The sequence below is a fragment of the Mustela nivalis genome, assembly GCF_964662115.1.
Source record: "Mustela nivalis genome assembly, chromosome: 12".
In the NCBI taxonomy this organism is placed as follows: domain Eukaryota; kingdom Metazoa; phylum Chordata; class Mammalia; order Carnivora; family Mustelidae; genus Mustela; species Mustela nivalis.
Window position 1 is genome coordinate 94295561 of NC_139031.1, and position 23928 is coordinate 94319488.

General features: G+C 54.5%; 1 protein-coding gene across 11 annotated transcripts in view; it reads right to left on the reverse strand.

The window, feature by feature from the left end:
• Positions 1-23928, reverse strand: part of GRB10 (growth factor receptor bound protein 10) — a 172045-nt gene that overhangs the window by 36035 nt on the left and 112082 nt on the right. The gene's annotated exons all lie outside the window — the stretch shown is intronic.

Consider the following 23928-nt stretch of genomic DNA (forward strand, 5'->3'; position numbering starts at 1 on the left):
CCCCGTACTGAACCTCCTGACCGGCCCGAATGCATTTTTCTTTAAACCGGCCCTTCCCCTCCCTGCCGCTCGCAGCCATCACCCCCTCCCCCCGGAGGTCTATATATAGTCTTCAGTATTAAAAGCTAAGATGTACTTTGTCACCAGGCCAAGCCCATGGCTTCTGAATTCCCAGAGCAGGCCGGGCTGCCGGGCCCGGGGCAGGGGCAGACACAGACGGTGCCCCAGGGGCAGGACTTCGCAGCGCACACTGGCTGCTCTGCCCTAGCCCCCTCCCACACACAGCAGAGCTGCTGGCCAGTGATGGGACAAACCCCCCACGACAGAAAGGCAAGAAGCCACTATACGCAGCAGCAGTTGGGGGTGGAAGTGGGACGTGTCCAGTGCTACACAGGAGAGGACGTCAGCGATTACTGAGACACCAAGAGAAATGCTTGGTAACGGGTGGCCACCTTCTACCGTGCCTCCCAAAGCCAGCCGCTGAAGGGACATCCAGCACCATGAGGTGCCTGGTCAGTCACCACCTGGGCAGTGCTGGGGCTCATTCTGCAAACAAATAAGGACGTGAGATCTCAGCCCAGGGCACCTGCCTGGGTCTCTGCCCTGCGCAGCTCACAGCTCAGCCAGGGGAGATTCCTCCCGTGGGCCTGTGGTCTCCCGGGCAGGCTTGGGACTGTCAAGGGTACGTATGGGTGTGAGTCACACCCGGATGGGGGTGAACTAGCAGCGCAGCCCCGCAGTGCCAGCCTCTACTGCCTCAAGCAGGCTCCATACTAGCGGAGACTCACTTCCCCCTCTGGGCTGTGAGCACTGCTCGGGGAGTCGACCACAGGTTCAAAGCAGAGTGTTTGCCCTGAGGATGTTTAAGGACCACTGAGGCCTCCCTCGGCAAAGCGGGGGTGGGGAGGCTCTAGAATCAGACTGGGCCGCAGTCCAGCTTCAATGAGAACCAGCTGCAGGAACCTGGCACCGTGGGCCTGTGCTTCAGTCTCCTCATCTGTGAAATGGGGAGTCTGTGAGTAGCGCTGACCTCACAGGGCAGGCCCAACTCAGGCTAAGAAGAGCCCCCTTTGGAAAGGTCTTGGCCCCCTGTGCCTTCCCCCTTGAGGCGTGTTTTCAAGGAATGAAGCACCCCATGTCTGTGGGCTGCAGACGGCAGGGAAGGGCCCCCACCCGGACCCTGAATCAGGCCTGCAAATTTGGGAACAGAAGCCTCCTGACAGGACAATTCAGTGGGAAAAACAAACCCCTGATTCCTCACTTTCCTCTTTTCTGTTGCAAAAAAAAAAAAAAAAAAAATCTAAGTAAATCATTGCTTTCAAACATAAAATGGTACTATTGCAGGGAACGTAATCCCATCAATAGGGTAAGATGCTTCTCTGCAGAGGTGAGGGGGGCAGGGATGCTCCGTCAGGCCGCTCAGCCCCTGCCAGCAGGGCCCTGTGGCCTATGATAAAACACCTGGAGTGGTAATAAAACCTTGTGGCACTCCTGGAGCCCTGCTGTCACTTTTTATGCACTCCCTGCACAGAGAAAGCAGCAGACCAAATGGGAGGAGTTTGAGAACCATCAGGATAGAAGTGACGTCATCCCAGTGGCCCCGATCTGCACTCTGGGGAGCATGGCTTCTGGTCCTGGGTCCCCAGCAGGTCAACCGTGGGGGTTACCTCTCTGCTGTCCAGCTTGCTCCCATGTCATGCACCAGGCACATGTTGCTGGCTGACTCACAGGCTCAGAACCTCCTACTGGGTTGAGAAGCCCTTTACTCTGGCCCAGACCACCATGCAAAGATAGAAAGTGGGGTACTTCCAGTTCTTTGCACCCAGTGCTGTCCGCAGTGCAACATGACCCTGAAGGTCAGCCCCCCACCCCAGGATGCATGGATTGAGCAGGGCTGGGGGAGGGGCCCAAACACTGGCCTAGAAGCCAAGAGAGTAGGGAGCGGAGGGCTTGAGCCAGGAGCTCCCTGGCCAGCTTGGTCTTCCTTCCTTACCTTCAATCAACCGTTCTGAGCTGGGAGATCTCCCAGGTCCAGCTTTCAGCACATTTTCCAAGGTTAAGGATGTAAACTGAGGTTTTCAGAAACTTTCTTATGAACACTGGCGGGGCGGAGGGGTGTCAACACTTATGGAGAAGTCAGGCTGTAATCCACCAACTGGCAGGGACAGGAAGTGGGATGTGCTGATGGTACCCATCCTGGCTGGGGCCACGAGGAGGAAAGTGGGAAAGTCAGCCGTGTCCAGGCAGGTGGACGGTGCCGGGGCCACACCTCTGCCTGGGCAGGTGGGGAGCTCCACCTCTGAAAACTGCAGCAGCCATGCCAGGGCCCAACGTGAATGCCCTTCAAGGCCTTGTCACTGTCCCCCAACAAGATGAGAGACGTGAGTCTCAATATTGCGGAAGGGCTGGCCCAGCATTCAGCAGATGGAAACTGCTGGAGCCTGGACCTGACCCCAGGGCGTCTGCTCTGGTTTGCTGCTTTGCAGGCATGACGCTTCCCAGCACCAGACGATCCTCTGAGCCACAAGGGATCTGTGGCTTCCTAGGAGCGACCCAAGAAGGTTTCTGATTCCGGTGTGCTCAAAGCCCCTTGATCAGGCATTTGTAATAAGTCTGGGGGAAATTAAATTCAGTTCAGACTGGGGCAGAACCAGGATTAGACTAGATAAATTTTAGTGAAAAATAATGGAAATCTAACATCTTTTTCCAGTTCTGTTCTAAATTAATGGTTCTACTTTGAGAGGATAACTGAAACTGCCCCCATGTTATTACATGGCTGGGTTCAAGGAAATAGGAATGTACGTGACGGTCTTGTTCAAGTCTGCTGAGGCAAACTCACTTTAAAAGAAATCTGCGTTATAAACTGCTGACATCCAAGTTTCAATGAAAACATATTTTCAGTCCTTGCAAATCCTTTCTAAAGGAGTTAAAATCCAAAAAACAGGAACAAAAAAAAAAATAAAAACAAAACAAAAAAACACCACCTCACTGAGGGAGGGGCTCCTAGGGGGCTCGGTTGGTGAAGCGTCTGCCTTCGGCTCAGGTCCTGATCCCAGGATTGCAGGATGAAACCCCACATCGGGTTCCCTGCTCAGCAGTGAGTCTGTTCTCTTTCTCTCAAATAAATGAATAAATAAAATTTAAAAATATATATAATGCATTGAATAGTTCTTGAAAGTCAACCACCACATTTCAGGGTCCCCCAGCAGACTCCCCTCCTTGAACGGCTCTCAGCCCAAGAGGCGGGTGACAAGACTGAAAGCAAGGGTGGCCTACCTTCGTGGCTCCCTTTCAAACCAGACAGACCGTTTGGAAGACTCGATTTTGACTTGCTCCTCTGTACTTAAATTTTTCCTCAAAGGGGTATGTGTAGCTTGTGACTTTGACAAAGGCAGTATCGATAAAGTGGTATCATTTTGTCAAAAACTTAAATAAAAGCTATTTTAGAAAAGATGCAATCCTCCTTCGGTGGACTGTAGACAGCAAAGGGATTCCAAGTGTTTGGAGCCAAACGAAGCTGGGCCTCAGTTTCCCTGCGTGTACGGCGGTGCCACCAACTGGTCTGCCGGCTTCACCCAAGGGCTCCTACCTGGGCCCTCACCAGTCATGAGGGCCCACTGCTGTTGTCATGGACACGTCCGCTTCCTGGAGCTCCTGGGGGAGCAGGGCCACAGCTCCCTCCTCATTCTTGCTCTGCTCTGCAGCTCCCTGAGGGTCCTGGGGAAGTGTCGCTTGTAGCACGCTTGTAGTCGCTTCTCCCACACTTGGTTTTCTTCGTGCTCAGGAAAAAATCCAGCAAGGCCCCCGCTGGAAAGCGCGGCCCCTTCCACTCTGCCACGATGATTTGCTGGCAACTCTTCACACCTTCCCTCCGCCCTACACCAGGCCTCTTTGTCCAGTGGGCTCCCCCTGGGTTTCCAGGACCAGGAATCAGGGGCTCAGGTGAGTGGAAGCACCGGGGGGGGGCACCCAAGTCCTGACAGAGGGCCCCATAGCGGTGGCAGGTGCCGCCTGTGTCCAGCACTGCGAGGACGAGCAAGCACGGGTCCAGGCGCTGTGAGCGGCGGTTCCCTTAGCTCTCAAATGGAGGAGGACTCCGTTCAGGGTGGAGCCGACCTGGGGAAGCGCACTTTCCTGTGCGTAAGGACAACGCCAGCCGCTCCTGGGACATGTGTGTGGGGGGCACATAAAGTAGAAATTCCTGACACGTACACACACACCCAGAGATACTAGTTTTTTTAATTATAAAAATAAGTTTTCATAGTAACATTTGACAACAGTAAGGGACAAAGGGGAAGAAACCGAGATTCACTGACAATTCCCCTCTTGGTTAAAACTCTGAGTGTGCCCTTCTAGTATTCTTCTGCACAGGTATTTATAAATAGACACACTGACATAGTTAGGATCACAGGACAGACGGTTTTGCAATCAGGCTGGTGCAGACTCCGGTTACATTGTAAATATCTCCCAGGCACGATGCTTCTTTCATGTCTCTGCGCCTGCGAGGGGTCTGCCCATGTGGCCATGTGGACCACGGTGCTGTCTATGTGGACGGTTTCCAGTCTTTCCTGCTCACCGACAGAACTGCATAGCTCATTTTCGTACCAGAGTCTCAGTGTGCGTGTGTGTGTCTATTTTCCCAGGATACACCGCTAGATGTCAAGCTTTATTTTTTTTTAAAGATTTATTTATTTTTATTTTAGAGAGAGAGAGAGTGCAAGCATGCGCAGGGGAGGGGCAGAGTGAGAGAGAGTCTCAAGGAGACTTTGTGCTGAGTGCAAAGCCCGACGCGGGGCTCCATCTTGCAACCCTGGGATCCAAGACTCAGATGCTTAATCACCCAGGTGCCTGGACATCAAGGTTTCTTAAAATCCATCTCTAGTAACAGAAACGTGCGCAACAGCAAAGACGACTGACTGTGTTTGGTACAATGCTATTTCCTAAAACCGGATTTGTTAAAGAACAGGATGGAACCATGAGTAAGTCCTCAGCCTTCCACTTAAGAAACAGGTTCTCCCCAGGAATCCCAGCTTCCCCCAGGGCCCACCCCCCACGCAGTCTAGAAGCATCAATCAGGTAGAGAATTTCTGGCTCCACAGTGAGAGCACGGACTTTAGAACCTGCCAGTCCTGGATTCAGACTCCCCCTTCCCACTGCTCCATGAGCCTCCCGACTTCTAACCCACAGCACCCTCAATGCCACAGTGGGGGGACTATCACACAGGCTTACACCAGCTGTCACATGGGGGGCTGCATATAATCCCCTCATGTATGGGGCACAGACTCAATTATTTATTGATCCCGTCTGACCTATCTTCTTCTGGGGGGCACCTCAGGCCTGGCTCACCATACTGGACCAAGCCACAGCACCCCCCCCCCCCACAAAGAGAGAGCATTTGCACAGAAAGAACTCATCTGGAACTTCGGCCCCAAAGACTTCATCTCAAGTTTAAGTGCTTGGGATCCCAGTAATTAGGAATTTGTTTGCATTCAAAGAAGCTGGAGCCCTCGGGGAGGAAGGCAGTGATGGTGTCTAAGAACAGAACCCCCCCCCCCCCCCCCCCGCCCAGGTCTACCTGTCCATCTTGAAGTGGGTGGGGACGCAGGGTGACCTCTAGGAGGCCTGGTGACCAGCTCAGGGTGGGCAGGCACCCGTGCAGTGTGAGCACAGAGCTGGGGCCTGTGGTGTGGCCGGGCCTGGGCGCACCCTTCTGGATCAAAGCCTCCGTGGGAACCAGATCCTTGAGCCGAGCCCTTCCTGGGGCAGCGCCATCTTTCAGGGGCACCGGGACCGTGCACACATGGTGTAGATACAACTCTACATGGTGTAGATTTGAATACTGAACTTTTTTATGATATTAAGGAATTAGGAATGATGACTGTTCCGATTTAAAAAAAATAGTGATCTTTTATAGAACAAGAAATACTGTAAAATAATTACAAATAAGTGATGTTTTGACATGAGATTCTCATCAAAAGAGATCGGGGGGAGGTCAATGGAGTGCGGCTGCAGCAGGCTAAGGGGTACATGGGGGTTCACCTCACTGTTCTGTCTACTTCTGGGGAGGTTCCAAATTCTTCATAGACAAGAGCCTAAACACTCTTTCAGCCTTGAGTTGCTAGAAGAAATAAAGAAAATAAGGCTTTTTCTGCCTAATCTACTGGAAGGTTTGAATTAGCATCTCTCTGACACTAACATTCAACAAAGGAAGCGATATCCTTTTCCTCAGTGCTTCCGGGCTGGGACCCGCAAGGCTGGACTCTGCCACCCGAGGGATGTGTGACAATGTCGGAGACATTCTGGTTGTCACAACAGCTGTGTATGTGCGGGTATCGGGGGCATCCAGTGGGGAGGGGCCAGATAGGCCACTAAACATCCCGCAAGGCCCAGGACAAGCCCTGAGACAGTGAACCAGCCGGTCCCAAACATCCCTGTCCACAGAGCACGGGACATCTTGTCCTCGGAAGCGAGCGAGTACATAGATGGGGACACGTCCAAGCCCCAGTGGGGCAGCGTGAGTCTCTAAATGAACACTGGTAGTAATGGCTGTGAGCCACGGAACAGAATAATGTGTCCTCACGGACAAACACACGTAAGTAAGGGGAAGGGAAAGGAACAAACGTTCCCACAGCAGACTGAGGCCTAGTAAATGCAGAATGATCCAAGAATCGGCTGTGGATATCAATGCACAGTAAAACCAGTGAGGGGAAGCCTGGGGGACAAGAGCAAGTGAACCTCGTCTCGAATTGCCTTCCTTCAAGAAGTACTTCCTCATGACAAAGGGGAAAAGCCTACAGAAGACCCCTCCGCCCTGAGCCCTCAACCCCAGTGCTGATCTCACAAGTCAGGAGCCATGTGAGCTGAACCCGGTGGAGGACGCAGACTCCCTCTCTGTGCCCCCGGGGCCTCCCTACCAGCCAGGCGTCTTTCAGTCACTGTATGGAGCACAGGGAAGACCAGGGATAGGCAAGGCACAGAGGTGTGTTCTGGGGACATGACAGAGACACAGCCCAGTGCCAACAGTGGTCCTGTACCGGTCATGGACCAGGAAGGAGGAAGGCCATTGAGAACATCAGTAGGACATCCGGGAAAGGTGATATGGTCTGCAGAGCAGACACGTGCGCGTGGCTGATGTTAAGGATTCCGTGCTGCGCTCCCTGTTTTCAGGTAACAGACATGGAGGTCTTTCTGGTAAAGGAAGCACTTGATGTCTACAAATCAGACTCGCAAGCAGTGGGATCAGAGAAGTAACTCGCCCAACATCGATCAGCTGGAAAAATCTGGGGGGCACCTGGGGGGCTCATTTCGTTAAGCGTCTGACTCTTGGTTTTGGCTCAGGTCATGATCTCACATGTCATGGGATCGAGCCCCATGCCGGGCTCCATGCTTAGCGGAAAGTCTGCTTGAGATTCTCTCCCTCCCTCTCCCTCTGCCCCTACCTCCCCCTAAAATAAGTAAATAAAGCTTTAAAATGTGTTAAATATTACTAATTAGCAATCAGGGAACACGATCGACCAGAGTTCTTTGTATTATTACTACAACTTCTCTATAGGTTTTAACTTATTCCAAAACAAAATTTAGGGTAACCCTATTCCTTTTCCATTCAGTTTCTGTCCTGAGGGGTATTTCGGCTACAGGGTGTTTAAGTGATTATTGCTGGGTTTGGTTGAGTAAAATGTCCCCTGTGGGGAAGGTGGTGTTGTTAGGTCCGCCTGTGGAGATGGTCCCCTGGTGGGTGCACCTGGCCAGGGAGACCCACAGAGCAGACCATCAGGGGGCCATGCCCATGCTCTCTGCTGGTGGCCACATGGTTCCCGAGCTCAGGGCAGTGACACGACCCCTCCCCAATAATCCCCGTCCCCGTGCTGTATCTGTAGGTCAGGGCTGCCCATCCAAAGCAGCTCCCCAAAACCACCACAACCTCTTCCAGTGGGAGCAGTCTACTTTTAGGCCAACATGTGATCTTTATTAGCATCTGATGTCAACTTGTCTAACTTATTGTGCTCTGGTTTCAGAAAAAGTCTTGCCTGAGCCTAAGGGCAAGCAGGGCTGGCGTTCCTGTAATTTGGGACTGGGGAGCCGCCAACAGCCTCTCTGGGGCAGCAGCACCGTTGTCAGCAAGGGCGCAGCGTCCCCTCCACGACAGCTGGGCGGGCACCTTGGTGGAGTAGGAGGGCAAGGACACGAGGGCAGGGACAGGGCAGGGGAACCTGGGGGAAAGGCTGACTGGGGTCTGGGCAGACTGCGTGGGAGGGAAGATGTGCAGATTGACCGAAGCTCAGAGAACAGGGAGTTCCGGGAAGCAGAGTGTAAGTCCTGAATGGCAGAAAAATCACAAAGGACCACAGTGTCCAGGCAGGCCCCAACAACCCAGAAGGCAAGAGCCTGAAGATTCAGAGGGGGGCTGCCACCAGGGGCTTCATTTTTGGTCAATTACAACCGTCAAGAAAATGTATTCGTAGATACAATGTCCCCCTCAAAATCCCAGCTCATCTGCAAGGCACATCTGCTTTGTGCACAGTTTCTATCACCTGGAATGCCTTATTTGGGGGAAAGGGTGCTTACGTACCATGAGGGTAGGATTACAGGATTACAAAAATACTGATGATTACCAAGAGTTAGCAACGAATTCTCTTTGAAAGCAGAACATTCACTGGCACTGCTTAGCTTCCCAGGTTGATGATTGTTTAGAACTAAAAATCCGACATCCCAAGCAAAAATCCCTAGCAGAGGATGACAGATGACCTCCAGCCTGCTGTACCTCCATGCCCGTCGGACAAAGTGGGGCTTTCTAGTTCTGCTCATGTTCGACCATGGATCCCCAAGAATGACAGGTAAGCCAGAACACCACAGGCAGCCACAGCCCTCCTAAACCCGGAAAAACAAAAGGTTCCACCAAACACCAAAAAGAGTAAGCATCAGAACGTGGCAGGTGCAAACCTTACTCCACCCTCGACTGTCAAGGTCTCAGACAGGGCGGGTAGAAGAGCAAATGACCTCTTTCTTCAGGTCTGTCCCTTTGCCCCCAGATGTCTTCGAGAGTTCCTGGAAGCTAAAGAAACAGCCAGCCAAAATGATGGACTACCTGAGAGTCTGCCTTCATCACTGGGGACAGTGACTTGGCAAGGGGGACCAGTGGTACAGGACGCCTGACCCAGATGACTCTGCACCTGAACCAGGCCCTGGTGCCCTCACATATTATTCTAAGGGACAGTTCGCCCTTTAATGATGGTTATTAAAACAAATTTTATATGCACGCACGTACAGTCATGAACACATAAATCTTTCGATATGGCAATTACATTTCTGGGAATCTACCATCTACCGGCTTCTCTCCCAGCTCTCAATCATTTATCTATCATTGATCCAACGCTGTGTCATTGATTGACCCTTCCAAGTACACAGCCATTCACTGACCAATGATCTATGGACGGGAATGTTCATTTCAGCTCTGTTTACACGAAGAGTGAGTTGCAAACCAATACAAGGGCCCTGGTTACATAAATGATGGTGTCTTCGTGTAACAGAGCCACAAGAGGCTTTGGGGGAGGGTGTGATGATGCCCGTAGGTCCTGAGCCGAGAAGACACATAAATGCCCATCTGTGCAGAACGAGGTCGGGAACCGAGAAAGCGATCCTACCTTTTCTCCTATGTGACCTTGTACCGTGTGAGTTTCACTTTTTGCTTTTATTGTGACCATGAATTATTTGCAATTTAAAGAAGTTAGAGCTTCTTGGCTTGTTTTGTTTTTGTTCCCTGGCTGGGCACAGATCATGTGGTGATAAGTTATAGCTAACGGAATCCCAACCTTTAATTCTGCTTTCTGGGTGGAGTCTGCCCGAGCTCACGCACCCACGGAACGAATCGGTTTCCTAGGAAAGGGAGGACCATGGCGGAGGGGGGCTTCCTCGTGAGCACCTGCTGGGGGGAGGTGAGCCTCAAATGCACTCAGTTCATAGGGAGGCTGGGGACAGGACGGCTCTTGGATCAACAAGGCTAAAGATCCAAAGACCAATACTGGGAACATGGCGGGGGGGGGGGTGCCATGGGCATGGCTCCCACCCGGCCAGGCAGGTTCCATGGCTCCTATGTCCATCTTGGCCATAAGTCAGCAACTCCTGGCACCATAAACACATCTTAATAAAGTGCCATGAATTTAAAGGATGTGGAATGGGGCACCTGGATGGCTCAGTCATTAAGCATCTGCCTTTGGCTTAGATCATGATCCCAGGGTACTGGGACTGAGTCCCACATCAGGCTCCCTGCTCAGTGGGAAGTCTGCTTCTCCCTCTCCCTCTACCCCTGCCTGCTTGTGTTCCCTCTCTGTCTCTCTCTGTCAAATAAATAAATAAAATCTGAAAAATAAATAAATAAATAAGTGATGTGGGATGCAAAGAGCAGAAGAACTACGCCTTTTAATACACGGGAGCTCATTCAGGCTCATTTAGAATAAGGCTCTCTCTCCTGGTGGCAGGATTCATCCCAGGAGCTTCAGGAAAACAACATCAACAAAAACCTGCTGAGGATCCATCAGCCTCGAGATGGAAATCTTTGTTACGGAGGTGGGGCACAATCCAATCACATTTTGTAACAGGCAACACAGATACAAATGATCGATGCTACAGAAAGTGGGATTTCCAGCAGTAACAACAGCGAGAAGGTTTGTTTTCTAGGGGCAATTAAACTTAGTAGGCAGCACAGGTACCCTAACAGGTACCCTGCAGTCTAAAACCTATTTTAAGGTCTGCCTTCGATGGGTAGAAACCTCCAACACTTCAGGTCTGCTGGATAAGGGTGGCTTTCTGTCCTCGCCATCCACGGTGGTGGTCCCTGAGAAACTTCTTTTCGCCAGGCATCTGGGTGCTGGGGACACGTTGCTTAGACTGAGCTCCCGACCTCATGATCCCACACTCAAGTGGGGAGACAGACAACAAACGAGAAGCAAAACCCAGGGTGTCCCCTGTGGGAATGAGAGCGAGACAGCCCAGTGGGGATACTGGAAGGGCGTCCCTGCAGCTAGCGGGGAGGACTGTACCCTTTACCCTGAAATACAAAGTCACTGCACCGAAGGTGTCACATGGGACCATTTTAAAAGGGTCATTCCAGTGCTGCATGGGTAAGGGCGCCGGGTGAGGACAGAAACCGGGAGGCCCGCTGAGCAACAGTGCAGGGCAGGAAGGTACGTCAGACCTGGGTTCCAGCAAAGGAGCCACGAGAGGCCGTCTAGCTGTGGTTGGTGGCAGGTGACAGGGTGGGGGGAAGGAATTCGTGGAATCGCACGGGGCAGCTGGGGCAGGAGCTTGTGGAAAGAGAAGGTTTTGAGTGGGGATCAGAGGCTCTGTTTGGACACACTGAGTATGAAGAGCCTCACAGGCATTCACATAGAGAAACCACTTCGGTGCTGAACACAGAAGTCTGGGGTATTCACGTGCAGATGGCTGGGAAACTCCAACAGGGACCGTGGCCACCAGGGTGCAGTGCGGGGAGAGGGCTTGGATGCAGAGCAGCGGGCAGGCTCCACTCACAGGTGGGTGCTGGGAGCACCCAGATGGCCCCTAGCACTGAAGTGACATCCCTTAGGGCAAGTGTGCTGCTGGAGAGCACGAGGGGCAGAGACAGCTGAGGGTCCTCCAAACAGCGGTATAGAGAGAGGGAATAACGGGGTAGAGAGGGGAGGCGATGAGAAGGCGGGGCTCACAGGAGCTGGAGAATCAAGCAGTTTGGGAAGTGAGCCCATGCCATGTGCCATAGAGACACTCTCACAGATGTTACCCAAACCTGACTGCAGGCTGTGACCAGGGGTAGGTCTCACGTCCTTGATAAGATTCATTTCAGGGAAACCGGCGGAACTGGAAGTCTGATGAGGAGTGCTGAGGGGAGAGAGCAAGGACACTCAGTCCACGGCTTGGCCATGGATGGACAGCAATGCAAGCAGAGGGGGTGTCCCCCTGGGAGGTCTGGGGTTAGGGCTTATCTAGATGCCAATGGAGTGATCCAGGGACAAAGGAGAGTCTCACGATGGAGGACAAGAGAAGGGGTGATAGCAGGAACGAATGCAAGAGAGGGGTGCTGGCCACGAGCAGGGGCTGGTGTGAACGCAGGATTATTAGCCATGAAGTTGGGTCAAGTCCACATGGCCAGGAAGGCAGGCAGGTGGGTCCAGAAGCAGGTGGACAGAAGAGTTCTCTTTGGTAACAGCTCCTCATTCTTAAACCGGAGGCAAGGTTACCAGGTGTGATGTCAGAAGAGGGAAGCAAAGCTGTGAAAAACTGTTTTTTGCTCCAGAGCAGTGAGTGAATTGGAAGTCGGGAAAATCCTTGAAAGAAAAGAGACTGAGAAAGAGAGAAAGATGATGTACCTTTTTCTTTTTGATTCTTAGCAGCTCTTTATTTAGGGTAATGCAAAAGTAAGGATTCCAGATATTCTTCTGCAGCTTGTCCACAGCTTAATATTTAACTTATGACCTTACTTTCCTTGTTGAAAAAAAAAAAAAAAAGATTCACTCATTTTAGAGAGAGCAAGTGTGCACAAGCAGGCGGGGGAGGGGCAGAGGGCAGGCGAGAGAGCCTCCAGCAGATTCCCCACTTGGCGCCGAGCCTGACACGGGGCTTGAGCCTACAACCTTGAGACCACAACCTGAGTCGAAACCGAGAGTCTGAGCTCAGCCAACAGCCACCCAGGCAGCCCCCAATTCTCCCTCTCTATAAGGACACCGGTCATCCTGGATTGACCCCGCTCCCCCAGCGTGACCTCCTCTGAAGTAATGAGGGCTGCAACAACTCTATTTCTGCACATAACACGGAGAGGCAGTGAGCAGGCTTCGGGACTGGACTTCCACCAGTGAGCGGGGGTTGGGGGGGACACACACTTTGGTCCACTGTGGCATGCAATGAAGTGGAGACCCCAACGGCACTCTTCCTCCAAACAGCTGTTAACTGTCCCAGCACAAGGCACTTGCCACGCGCACCCTACGCTAACCCACGCTAGCTTGGGCTCTGCGCCGGGGTATGCGCTCCAGAGTACAGACCATCTCTCCTTTCTGAAACCAGAACCATGTGGCTTTCGTGACAACAAAACATGTTGTTTTCTAACATCCAAACACCCTCCCGAGGGAGGGAAGCAGTCACCACTCTGAGCCCGAATCCGGACGGCCTCTTCTGTGTTTCCACTAAACTCACACCGACGGCAGGGCTGGACCCCTTTGCGGCCTGTGCACCCGCTCCTCTGACCACGTCACCCCGACACCTGCGTGCCGTCTCCTCTTGGAAATCTCCCGTCCTGAGAACACTAGATGGTTTGGATTCCAAGGTCTGAAAAGGCCAAGTGAGCAATATGCGCTCCTAGTGGCCGATCAGGCTTCTGGCTGATTCAGTGGCCAAGATGCTAGAACCCCAACTGCTAAAACACATGTGCCACCCGTAAGAGGAAGCAGAAGGGCATCCAGGACACAGAGGAAAGCAGTGCATACACATGGCGGGTCTTGTGCATACACATGGCGGGTCTTGTGCATACACATGGCAAGCCCTTGTTCGGATGTGGATTTCCCGCTCAACAAGTTCTTCCTTACCCACCCGCTCTGTCTGCACGTCCTGTTCTGGCTTTCCCGCCAGAGGGAGCATCCCACCCACAGGAATCAGCAATGAGATCTCCCCTTGATTCTCCCAGGACCCAAACACGCATTCTGCCTTCAGCAACATCAGTCGGGGGAGTTCCATGACCTCATGCACCCAGAGCTGCTCACCCGTTACTCTCTCGGTACGAACTGCAGTCTGGATGGAATAAGGTTCTTCTCGCTCTCCAGTAACAGGTGACAGAGATCAGCTACTACTGTGTACCTTATCCCAGCGCCTATTTCAAACTCTGCTGCAGCAGCTCCGGGCAGCTCCCCCCAGGGTCCCCTCTTCAGCGGCATCTTCTGGGGCCCTGGCGGCCCCATGGCAGCCCTCCATGGGACACCAGTGTGGAGAGGGAGGGAGAGGCGGCCACGGCAGGAGGACAGCCCCCACACTGCCCGGCGGCCAACAGAGCTCCCCTCACCTGCCCCTGGGATCAGTGTGCAGGGGCCAGAGCAGCGCCAAGAGCTTCCTCCAGCCTCCAGACGCGGACGCACTAGCTCACTGCTGGCTGCAGCCCCCTTCCGGGATGGCCAACAAGCAGCCCCACAAGAGGTCAGACGTGATTGTTTTCATTGAATGGAAAGAAACATCAAGGGGCACAGACCTTGGGCTCCAGGTACGTGTCCAGTCTGAGGGAGGAGGGCAGAACCTCTAGGAGGAGGTCCCCAGGAGGAGGGCAGGGAAAGGCAGGGCCCAGGAGGAGAGGGGTCCTAGGAAGGCAGCACTCCAAGGAGGAGGGCAGGGACCTCAGGCAGAGGGGCAGGAGGAGGGCGCAGTCCCCAAGAGGAGGGAGGCGGCCAGGAGAAGTCAGGGGAGGGGCCCCCAGGAGGAGGGCAGGGAGGGACAGGGCCAGCTCTCGCGTCCATGGCTCCTCCCCTCCCTGGACCACACAGCAGTCCGCCTGCCCCGTGGAACACACGTTTTGTCCCGCACACTTGACAGAGCCCACCTATCAAACCCCCATGTGACCGCCCTCAAAATCTGCCCAAACAAATTTTAAAAGATCACATGGGGGCTTCACCACGTTCAGGCTCACAGGGTGCCGACGTGATTACAGCAAGACTGTGCCCCTGCGGGTCCTGGAGCCCCGAGCAGTGGGGACCGGATACAAACCCAAGCAGCAGCACAGTCAAGGTGCTGGGAGGCCTCCGAGGAAACACGGTCTATCTATGCCTTCACATTCATCTGCCTGGGAACTGTCCACAGCTTGAGGCCCCAGGACTGAAGCTCTGGGAACCACCTTCCCTTGGACAAGCTTATGCAGCTTGAAGCGGTCCGCACAGACACACACACGAGGCACATTATGCCCACACAATTACGGATATTCCCTCTATTTCTTTTGAAAAGAACGGGAAAAGAGAAGCAGTGTGTTGTCGATCAACTTCCCCTCCTGGACGCGTGGCTCCTGGGGGCAGGCGGTCCAGGGCCTCCCACAGACCCTCCGAGACCGCCAGGCAGCAGACGGACCAACCAGGTGCACCTGTATTGTTGCCCAGGCCGTGCACTGAAGCTGAGGCTGTGTAAACTACGGCTGTGTGGCGTGAGCATGTGTCATGTGTTCTAGGCTGCTTGTCCGGTTGGGGGAAGTACACTGAAAAAAAATCTGTCCACACAGAAGGCATATTTTGGGTTTTAAACAGGATTTCTCTTCATCATTTTATCTTGAGAAAACTGTAAGCTTACAGAAAATCCATAAAACCTGGTATCACAATTCCCCAAATATTCTTCATGTAGGATCCCCAATACTAATGTTTGCTCTGTCTGCTCTGCTCTGTCATAGCCCCTTTCCGTATCTGTCCGTCAGGGTGAGCTGCAGACGGCCAGCCTCTCTACTCCCACACAGCTCAGCGTGTGCTCCCTAAAAACAACACTCACTCAGTATAACCACAGCACCACGATCAAAATCAGGAACTTTCATCAATCTGCTACCTGTAGTGGATTAACAGACCTCCGTCCAGTGCAGCCGACGTCCCACCAATGTCCTTTACAGAAAAGACCACAGTATTTTGGGGCTCGAGATGCCATCATCCAGGACCACAAGCTACATTGCGGTTGGCATAGCTCTTCAGTCTGTCGTCTGGACAGTTAGTTTTCTGGGATCTCATGCTTCCTCTTTCTTTAAGTGCTCCCTCGGCATCCTCTCCGTGGGGAATGACATTTAGAAGCGAGATCGGAGCTCTAGGTGGACTTACTTTTAAAGGAGGAAACTCAGAACTGCAAGTTGCCACAAGGACCGGGACAACGAAGGGAGAGCAAGAAAGCCTGAGCACTAAAGCCTGGGGATTTGGCTCAAACCCAGACTGTTCTCCCCAGCCTCAGCACCTTGGCTGTCTCATCCAGAAGGCCGTGAGCTCCCAAGGCTGCGTGAGCAGTCCCCGAGCCCCTGCCACCCCCGCTGTGGCCCAGCCTGAGCACCGCAAACCAGAGGGAACCTCCTCAGAATGCAAACCTGCCCTGCAGCCCCGTCGGGACACCTGGCAGGGTCTCCTCTGCACTTGGGATGGAATTCTTAGCAGAGGTTAGGTACTCATGTCCAGGACCTCTGTGAACGGCCCTCCCTCCTTCCCTCTGGAACATTCACTGCCCTCCAAGCCAAAAACTGGCTCCTCCTCCTTCAATTCTGACGGTACGCTAGCTCGTGGCTTCCCTGCACAGAGCCATTTCCAAGTCTCACATCTGACCCGCTGGCAATCACACGCCCCTGAGGACCAGACAGTGACTATCTCACACGCCAGGCTGCAGGCTCCTGGGGGGCAGGGCTGTGTCAGCTCGGCTGGCCCCAGGCCCAGCACCCACTGCCCAGATGCACAAGCTGCCGAAAACATGCTGGGTGGGCCCATGAAAGGGACAGAGGATGGTAGTGACTTTATTTCCTTGCTGGGACTGGGAAGAAGGCTGGACAGAGGCGGGCAGGGACAGGGGCAGGTGGCACAGAGCATCCCCGTACCTGTAGGTATGAGATTTGGGGAAGCGGTCTGGGGGCCCTGCCAGCCCACTCAAGCAATCCTCCCAGACCAGACACCATGCCAGAGAGGCTGGTGGGGGGTGGGCAGGACTGCACAGCTGTTCAGACGGGGTGAGGAAGGGAAACCTGAGCCCCAAGTCCAAGGCTGCCTGTGGTGGTCCAAGCAGGGCAGCGTGGCCAGGTTAGGAGGCGTCGGACTGGAGCCCACTCTCCAGCTCTCCCTTGTTCACCATTCGTGCAGCAATCCACTCCGGGACCCCCGAGATCTACGTGGAACAGTGCGGGCAACCTCATGGTGCCCCCTGCACTCCGCGGTCACCGCAGGGCATCACCATATATCCTGAGACCGCAGGGAGCAGCCAGAGGGAGGGCTAAGCTGGCTGCAGGATTCTGGAGAGCAAGAGGATGAGTGCTCAAGGCCACTAAGGCAGGAGAAGGCCAAGGGGCGTCCTTTCTTGTGGTCACTACAGATTTCCGGCCAAGGGAAGGTCACCATTTGGGGCCTGGAGGGCCACCCCAACTGGGGGACAGGTTTCCAGGGTCACCATGTGCTGTCCTGGGGTGCCCGAGCCCTTTACTCAGCAGAGAGCACATGGGGCGGCCTGGTGGGGTGATGGCTCTGGTGCAGGTCCGGGCTCAGAACTCTTGAAACCCACTCTTACCTACTCCTGAATACAATAATCAAAATAAACAAGACCTCACAAATTAGTATCACAGCACATATCCAGAGCCAGAAAACACTCATGATCTAGGACTAGGAACCCAGCTTCTGGAAACTTCCCTGAGGGGAAGAATTCAAAATGTGACAAAGACCACGGCACGGTTGCTCAAGAGAGTGTTGTCTAGGGCACAGACCATGGGGAAGTCATGCAGACGTCCCGGCACGGTCAGGACAGCCAGGGAAGTGTGGCCAGAGGAAAACCAGCTTCAAAGGGTACTGCTGACAAGAACTAGAAGGGTACAGAAAACATGTCATATTTAACAAAGAAAATCACATATAAAATTATATCTACCTTGGCCGAAACCACATAAAACAGAGAGAATGGGACTCCTGGGTGGCTCAGTCGGTTAAGCATCTGCCTTCGGCTCAGGTCATGATGTTGGGGTCCTGGGATCGAGCCCCACGTCGGGCTCTCTGCTCAGCGGGTAGCCTGCTTCTCTCTCTGCTCCTCACCCTGCCTCTGCTTGCTCTCTCTCTCTCACTCCCTCTCTCAAATAAATAATTAAAATCTTAAACAAGACACACACATGCAGCAGGGTGGGAACGGAACCACACTGCAGACAGATGGGAACAGATGGCTTTGTGTTCTCGGACGGCAAGGCAGGCGCGGAAGGTCACGGGTCAGAAAGTGTTTACAGCAGCACGGGAATGGGACAGCCTCTCCTGAGACCCACAGGTCTGACACACACTCTCACCTTCATAAGGTCATAACACACTTTATCTCGACTTGGAAGTTAAGGACGCACTTGGAGAGTGCCCAAGGGAACACACGTCCCCGTGACTGGCCACGGGCATTCCTGAGGCACAGATGCCCACAGGTGCCAGGCTTTATCCCGCTGGACGAGCCGAGCCATCTGAAACACGAACAGAAGCGAGGATGAGGAGGGCACTCCCAGGCATTTACGACAGAGCTGCCAGGGAGGGGAAAATCTTGGGGCCAAAAGGCCATTTCCTAATTTCCCCTGCTCCTCATGAAACTTCTGGCCAAAGCAGCAGCAGCAGCAAGAACTGCCCGGTTCGCTGGCGGAGGAATTCCACCTCTCGCTCTCGGGTTCGGAGGAAACACACACGGAGTCTTCCTGGGAAAGGCAGTGGGTTTCAGCACTCACTCTGCAGTGCTTCCCACAGTTGGAGAGATCTCAGGAGGGTCGATGATGTGATCAAGGACCTACGTGAGCCCTCACAAGTTTAGGGAATTTGTATTTTCAGCGATATTTTTAGTCCGAGAAACCCTGGTGATGGGGATTTCAGTTTCCTGACAGGACTGCCCTGCTCGGGTCCCCTGCGTGGTTGCAGACGTGTGAAGACGGGTCCCATCGAACACTGGGGCCGTTCCCAGGCTGCCACCCAGAGGGCTCTGAGACACCTCGATTTTAGCGCTATTCCCAGAGAACTCCGAAAAATGCTTTGGACAATCTGGAACCCTATCCCAATGTGGGTTCCATGGGAAGCGTGTTGTGGAGAAAGCAGACTGCGATGGGAAGGGTCTGGAGAGCTCTGGGCTGGCTTTCTTCCCGGTAGGAATTTTCAGATCCTCAGGACCCAGCATGAAATGCACATTTCCGAGAAGGTGATGGGATGCAAGCCTCCCCACCCTTCACAGACCTGCATGCATTCTTCTCAGGACTCAGGTCACGGGGATTTCAGAAAGCCCAGGTGAGAAGAGCGGGTACGAGGCTTGCCATCGGCTCGGAAATGTGCAAGGGGCGGGGCAGGACACCAGGAAGGCCAGCCGCTGCCCGGGATGAAGGGCTCCATTCCAGAAGGACTGACTGGGGGCCCATCCCCCAAGAAGGCACACTCCGCAGCCTCCGTGTTACGGAGACCCGGGCTCGTGCACGGAGTCACGGTCACAGCAGCCATGGAAACTGGCGAACAAGACGCAGGGCTGCCAGCGTGTCTGTTTCTGACACAGGTTCCCGAGGCTGAGCCAATCTGCGGTGCCGTAACATGCCGCTTATTAACGCAGCTCTGTCCCGCGACCCCGACTCCCCGGGGAGCACCCTGTCTCAGAGCCTGCTGACGCCGCCCCCCACCAGGACCACAGGGACAGGTGCCACACGGAGCATCGTAGCTCCCGGGGCCTTCCGTGGCGGCAGCGCACAAGGGCAGAAGGAACAGGAGGCGATGGGATATACGTCGCCTGCGGGCCCCACTTGGTTGGTTTGGCTGAGTTCACACGTCTGCTCAGAAGGAAGAAAATGTCACATGATTATGGCTCCACGAGGTGCATTCCTGTTTGCACGCGGCGTTGCTGTGGCGTGCCAGGAACACCGCGGACTTGAACTCGGGCCCACTCTGTGGACAGGACCGGTCACTGTCACTCTGCGACAAGATGACGAGGAACGCAAGCCCCCTGTGGCAGTGGAAGACCAGGCTCTCCCAGAGGCACCAGGTGTGGTGCTGGGCCTCTGAGGCCTCTTGGCAAAAGGGGAGAGACGGGGTGACCCTGGGCGGCCCCCAGAGACCACCAAGAAACACCAAAAATCTCTTTGGTGACAGAACCGCTCCAGGGATGGCGAGTGAAGGTTCACGGGCAGACTGAGGTTTTAAGAGACCACCAAAGTCAGTTTATATTCCTTCTCTAGGAAATCTTTCAGGGAAGCCACAGGACTGACTGGAGGTAGACAGGCAAAGGAAGGAGTCAGAGGGGGGGTGATGTCCCCCCATGCAAGGGGGGCAGGGCACAGGTGGAGAGACGGGGCTCCTGCAGGGGGCAGGGGTGGAGCTCGGCTCTTGTAGGAGCCACCTGGGCCTTATTCACGAGAAAACGGGGAGCTAAGGCAGGACAGAAAGGAAAACCAGGTTTTTTCTTTAAAAATTTTATTTGAGAGAGAGAGCAAGCACAAGCGTGGGGAGCGGGAGCAGGAGAGGGAGAAGCAGATGCCCCCACTGAGCAGGGAGCCCCACCCAGGACTGAATCCCAGGATCCTGGGATCAAGGCCTGAGCCAAAGGCAGCTGCTTAACTAACAGCAACCCAGGTGCCCTGGGAAACCAGTTTGAGGGACACTGAGTAAAGACAGCTTCCCATTCGAGAACGGAGTTGAGTGATGTGTACAGACAGACCCTCGCCCTGGTGAAGGGATTGTCATCGAACAATAGCATCTTCTCTGTCCCACTGGGGGCCTGAGCATAGCTCTCCCAGATTCTGGTCCCAGGACAACCCTACAGCTGTCCTGAGTATCCAAAGTACAGTGGGCGGCCACCACTCACCCCACTCAGCACCCCATGGGAACCCCAGCCCTTTGGTGTTGCATCACTGTGACCGTGGTTCCAATGGTTCTGTTCCTGGGCAGCACCAGAAAGGTGACGTGGGCACGTTTTGGAGATGCTAAAAGAGAAGGCTTGCACAGTATGGAGGAGATCTTCGCGGTGGAGGCTGACGAGAAGGCGCCTGGCCCAGGTGGGAGAAGGAGGAGGCATGGCGTGTCCACACAGGCACATTCCTCGAAGTTAACTGCACTTGGCCACAGGGGTGTGTTTTCCCTGCCAAAGACGGTCTAATGCAGCAGCGTGTTCATTAAATGGAAGTTAGAGCCTCGGGAGGCCCACTTTTGATCATTAGTAACGTGCAGAACCCGATGCAGGGCAATTAATTCAGTTCCAGAAAATTAATTCTTAAATGTAAGCAAAGGGAGAAGAGGGGATTGGAGCAGAGACAATATTCATGCCCTGTTAGAAATGGGGTTAAACGTGCAATTAATTGTGTTTGAATAACAAATAGAGAAACCTGCTGGAACAAGTCACCAGGCAGCTCCATGGAAACCTTCACTGGCTGCGAAAAAGGCCATCCTTGACAAGGCCTTCCAGAAGCTTCCATCCAACTACAGGGGCTCGCATTAGATTCGGAAACAGAGAGGTTTCCAGGAGCATCCGTGTTCTGGCCTTCACCAGCACTCCCCTGCGCTGCTCTCCTGCCCTCTTCTCTCGGCCCCCATCCTCCGCCCGTCCCTCTCAACCTCTCCACACCTCTGCTTCCCCAGCCGGCTTTCTCTGTGCACTCCCTGTTCCTGCTTCCTGCCCCACAGTGCCTCGGTTTCCCCCTCCACCTCTTAACAGCAGCAGGACCCTAGCTCAGGGACCAGCGTGTGCGAGGTGCCTTCTGGGTGTGCGCAAGAGCCTAGCCTCGCTGGCCGTGACACACAATGAGGTTGCATGTGGCAGTTGTCTCTCCCTGTCTCTAGACCCGCTATGATGACAGAGGAAATGTCCTCATAACAGAAGCCACTTGGACCCCAGTTTCTTGCAGTCAAAAGCATCTGCATGGGAAGGACAAAGCCCCTGACCTGCAGGGAGGGGCCCTGCAGATGCCAGCCATGGTGGGCGGTTGCTGTGGGATCGGGGCCAAGCCGCAGGGTCCAGCCCGCCTCCTGGGGCATCCCAGGCCCAGGTGGCCTCTCCAGTGGCCTTCTCTGCCCCGGGCACCTGACAGCTCCCACCCCAAAGCTGGCACACCACCTTCCTAGAGATGTTGTCTTCTGCAACGGCTATTACTGGGGAGCAGTGACAGCCCCTCCTGTCTTGCTCCGACTTCGGCGGAATGAGGGCTACTCAGAAACACGCACCAAACGCCAGCACGTCTGACTCAAAAGCATCCTTTCCAGCAGCCAACGCCACTGTGTGCCATTCTGGAGAGGCGCTCCAGCCCACACAGGAGGCCTGACCGCGGGAGAGGGTCTCCCGGAAACCAAGCAGGGCCCGGACACTGGGGCACCAGGAGGGTGGGGAGCACGTGGGCTCCGGACTCACCCAGGCCGAGCTCACTTCCCCCCTCCACCTCCAGCCAAAGTAACTGCAGTAGCTGGGCCTCAGTTCCCCCCATGGAAAGTCTCTTCTGCGGCATGTGGGCCAGTGGCATGAAAATGCATTGTGCGCTAAGCCCCTCAGAAGGACGTCAACCGACACAGCCGGGGCTTCCTGGTAGCGTGTCTTGGGACCCACGTGAGACCGCTGTCCAGTGTCGTCCTTCCACAGCGGGGACGAGTTACTTCTTGTGCCTTCTAGGAAATCTCGTCTGGACAAATGCGTTGGACCCTATGGGAATGTGACCCAGCTGGGACCACTTCACGGGGTCGCCGCGTGATCCGCGTGCACTTCCGACTGCATGGATGTTCCGTGGTGGTTCCCACAGAGCACTCCCGCGAAGGCTCCTTGCTCCCGGCCTCCGGCAGTGAGCGTCAGAAAGAAGGGCTGCGGTCCGTCCTGGGGCTAGAGGGAGGTCATCCAAGCGCAGCTTTCTGGGAGGGGCTACAGCACCACGGGGAGCCCTGCAGGGGTGCCTGGGGCAGCCCACTCTCCTGAGGGGAGAGATACCCTGCTTGACCTCACTTCCGCGCCCAGAGAGACGGCTCGGGAGATGCGGCTTGGGAGATGCGGCAGCATGGCTTGGGCGGGGCAGAAACCAGGCCTCCCCCTTCAGAGACGTCTCCTGCCTGCTTCTGAGACCCCTGAGAGGGGTCATGGCTAAAATGGGAGGGCGAAGCTTAGCGCACTGGGCCTGGGCACCTCTGGGAGGAGCCTGCGTGATCTGCTGTCCCCAGGCACACAGGCTTTCCTGAGAGCCGAAGGCTTGTCACCCGGGACCCCAAGTGGACAGCAGTGCCTGCACTAACCTCCTCTCTCCTCCGGCGTTCTAGGTCAGCAGCAGGGTCCAAGGCTGTGACTCGGAGCCTCAACACGCCTACCAGGGTCCCTTGAAGGGAAGAGCTTCAGGCATTCGCTTCTGATCCCCTGGGCCAGGCCCCAAACTCTCCCAGCCTCTCCTCTTCCCCACTCCCCATGCTGTCCCCCCAGGCTGTCCCCAGGACCACTGAAGGCTCATATCCTCAATTCCATGGCCTGGCCAGAAAGACAAGCCAGCACCCACTGGGCCTCTCTGCAGTTCCTCGGCTCTGGCTTAAGCTCAAGGGGACACCCTGGCCCCTGTGGGTCAGAGGGCAGGTGCCGCCCCCCCTCTGTTGGACCCTCATTATCAGCAATGGGCCAGGTACACAGCAGGCACTCATAGTTGCTGTCAGATAAACGCATGCTGCACCAAACTGTGGCAGACACACAGCAGCCGTGACCTGAAGAGAATATTCCAGAGGGTCTGAAACACTTAGTTCAGCAAGACACAAAGAACAACTAAGGTTCTTTGGGTCCACACGGCACCAAGGGCAAAGGGAACGTCACTGGAAACACGCAAAGACTCGGTCTAGACCACAGGATGGGGCCGCGGCCTGAGCGGGGTCACGGCTCATGATCCAGGCTTAACAATTACTCTGACCATGGGACAGCCTGTCTTTTCCAAATGAGTCACAGAGCAGTTAAACATGCCTTGTTGATTTTCACCACGAAAATTCACTTTCTGATATTAATTGAATTTCATGACCCTCCAGGGGACAGAATGGTATCGCTCGGAGCGGTTCTCGGGCATCTGTGTTTCTGAGACGACGAGATGACGCGTCATTACACGACTTCATCAGTCGTTCGGGTACGTTTCGTGTCATTTGGCAAACAAGGGAACGACATCCTTCACCGGGGCTGTAAGTTCAGATACAAATCACTCGTCAATGTGTGATCCGCCGGGAAGACTCCAGGCACGGGGCAGCCACGGGTTCGAGACTCTCACGGGGCAAAGTGGGT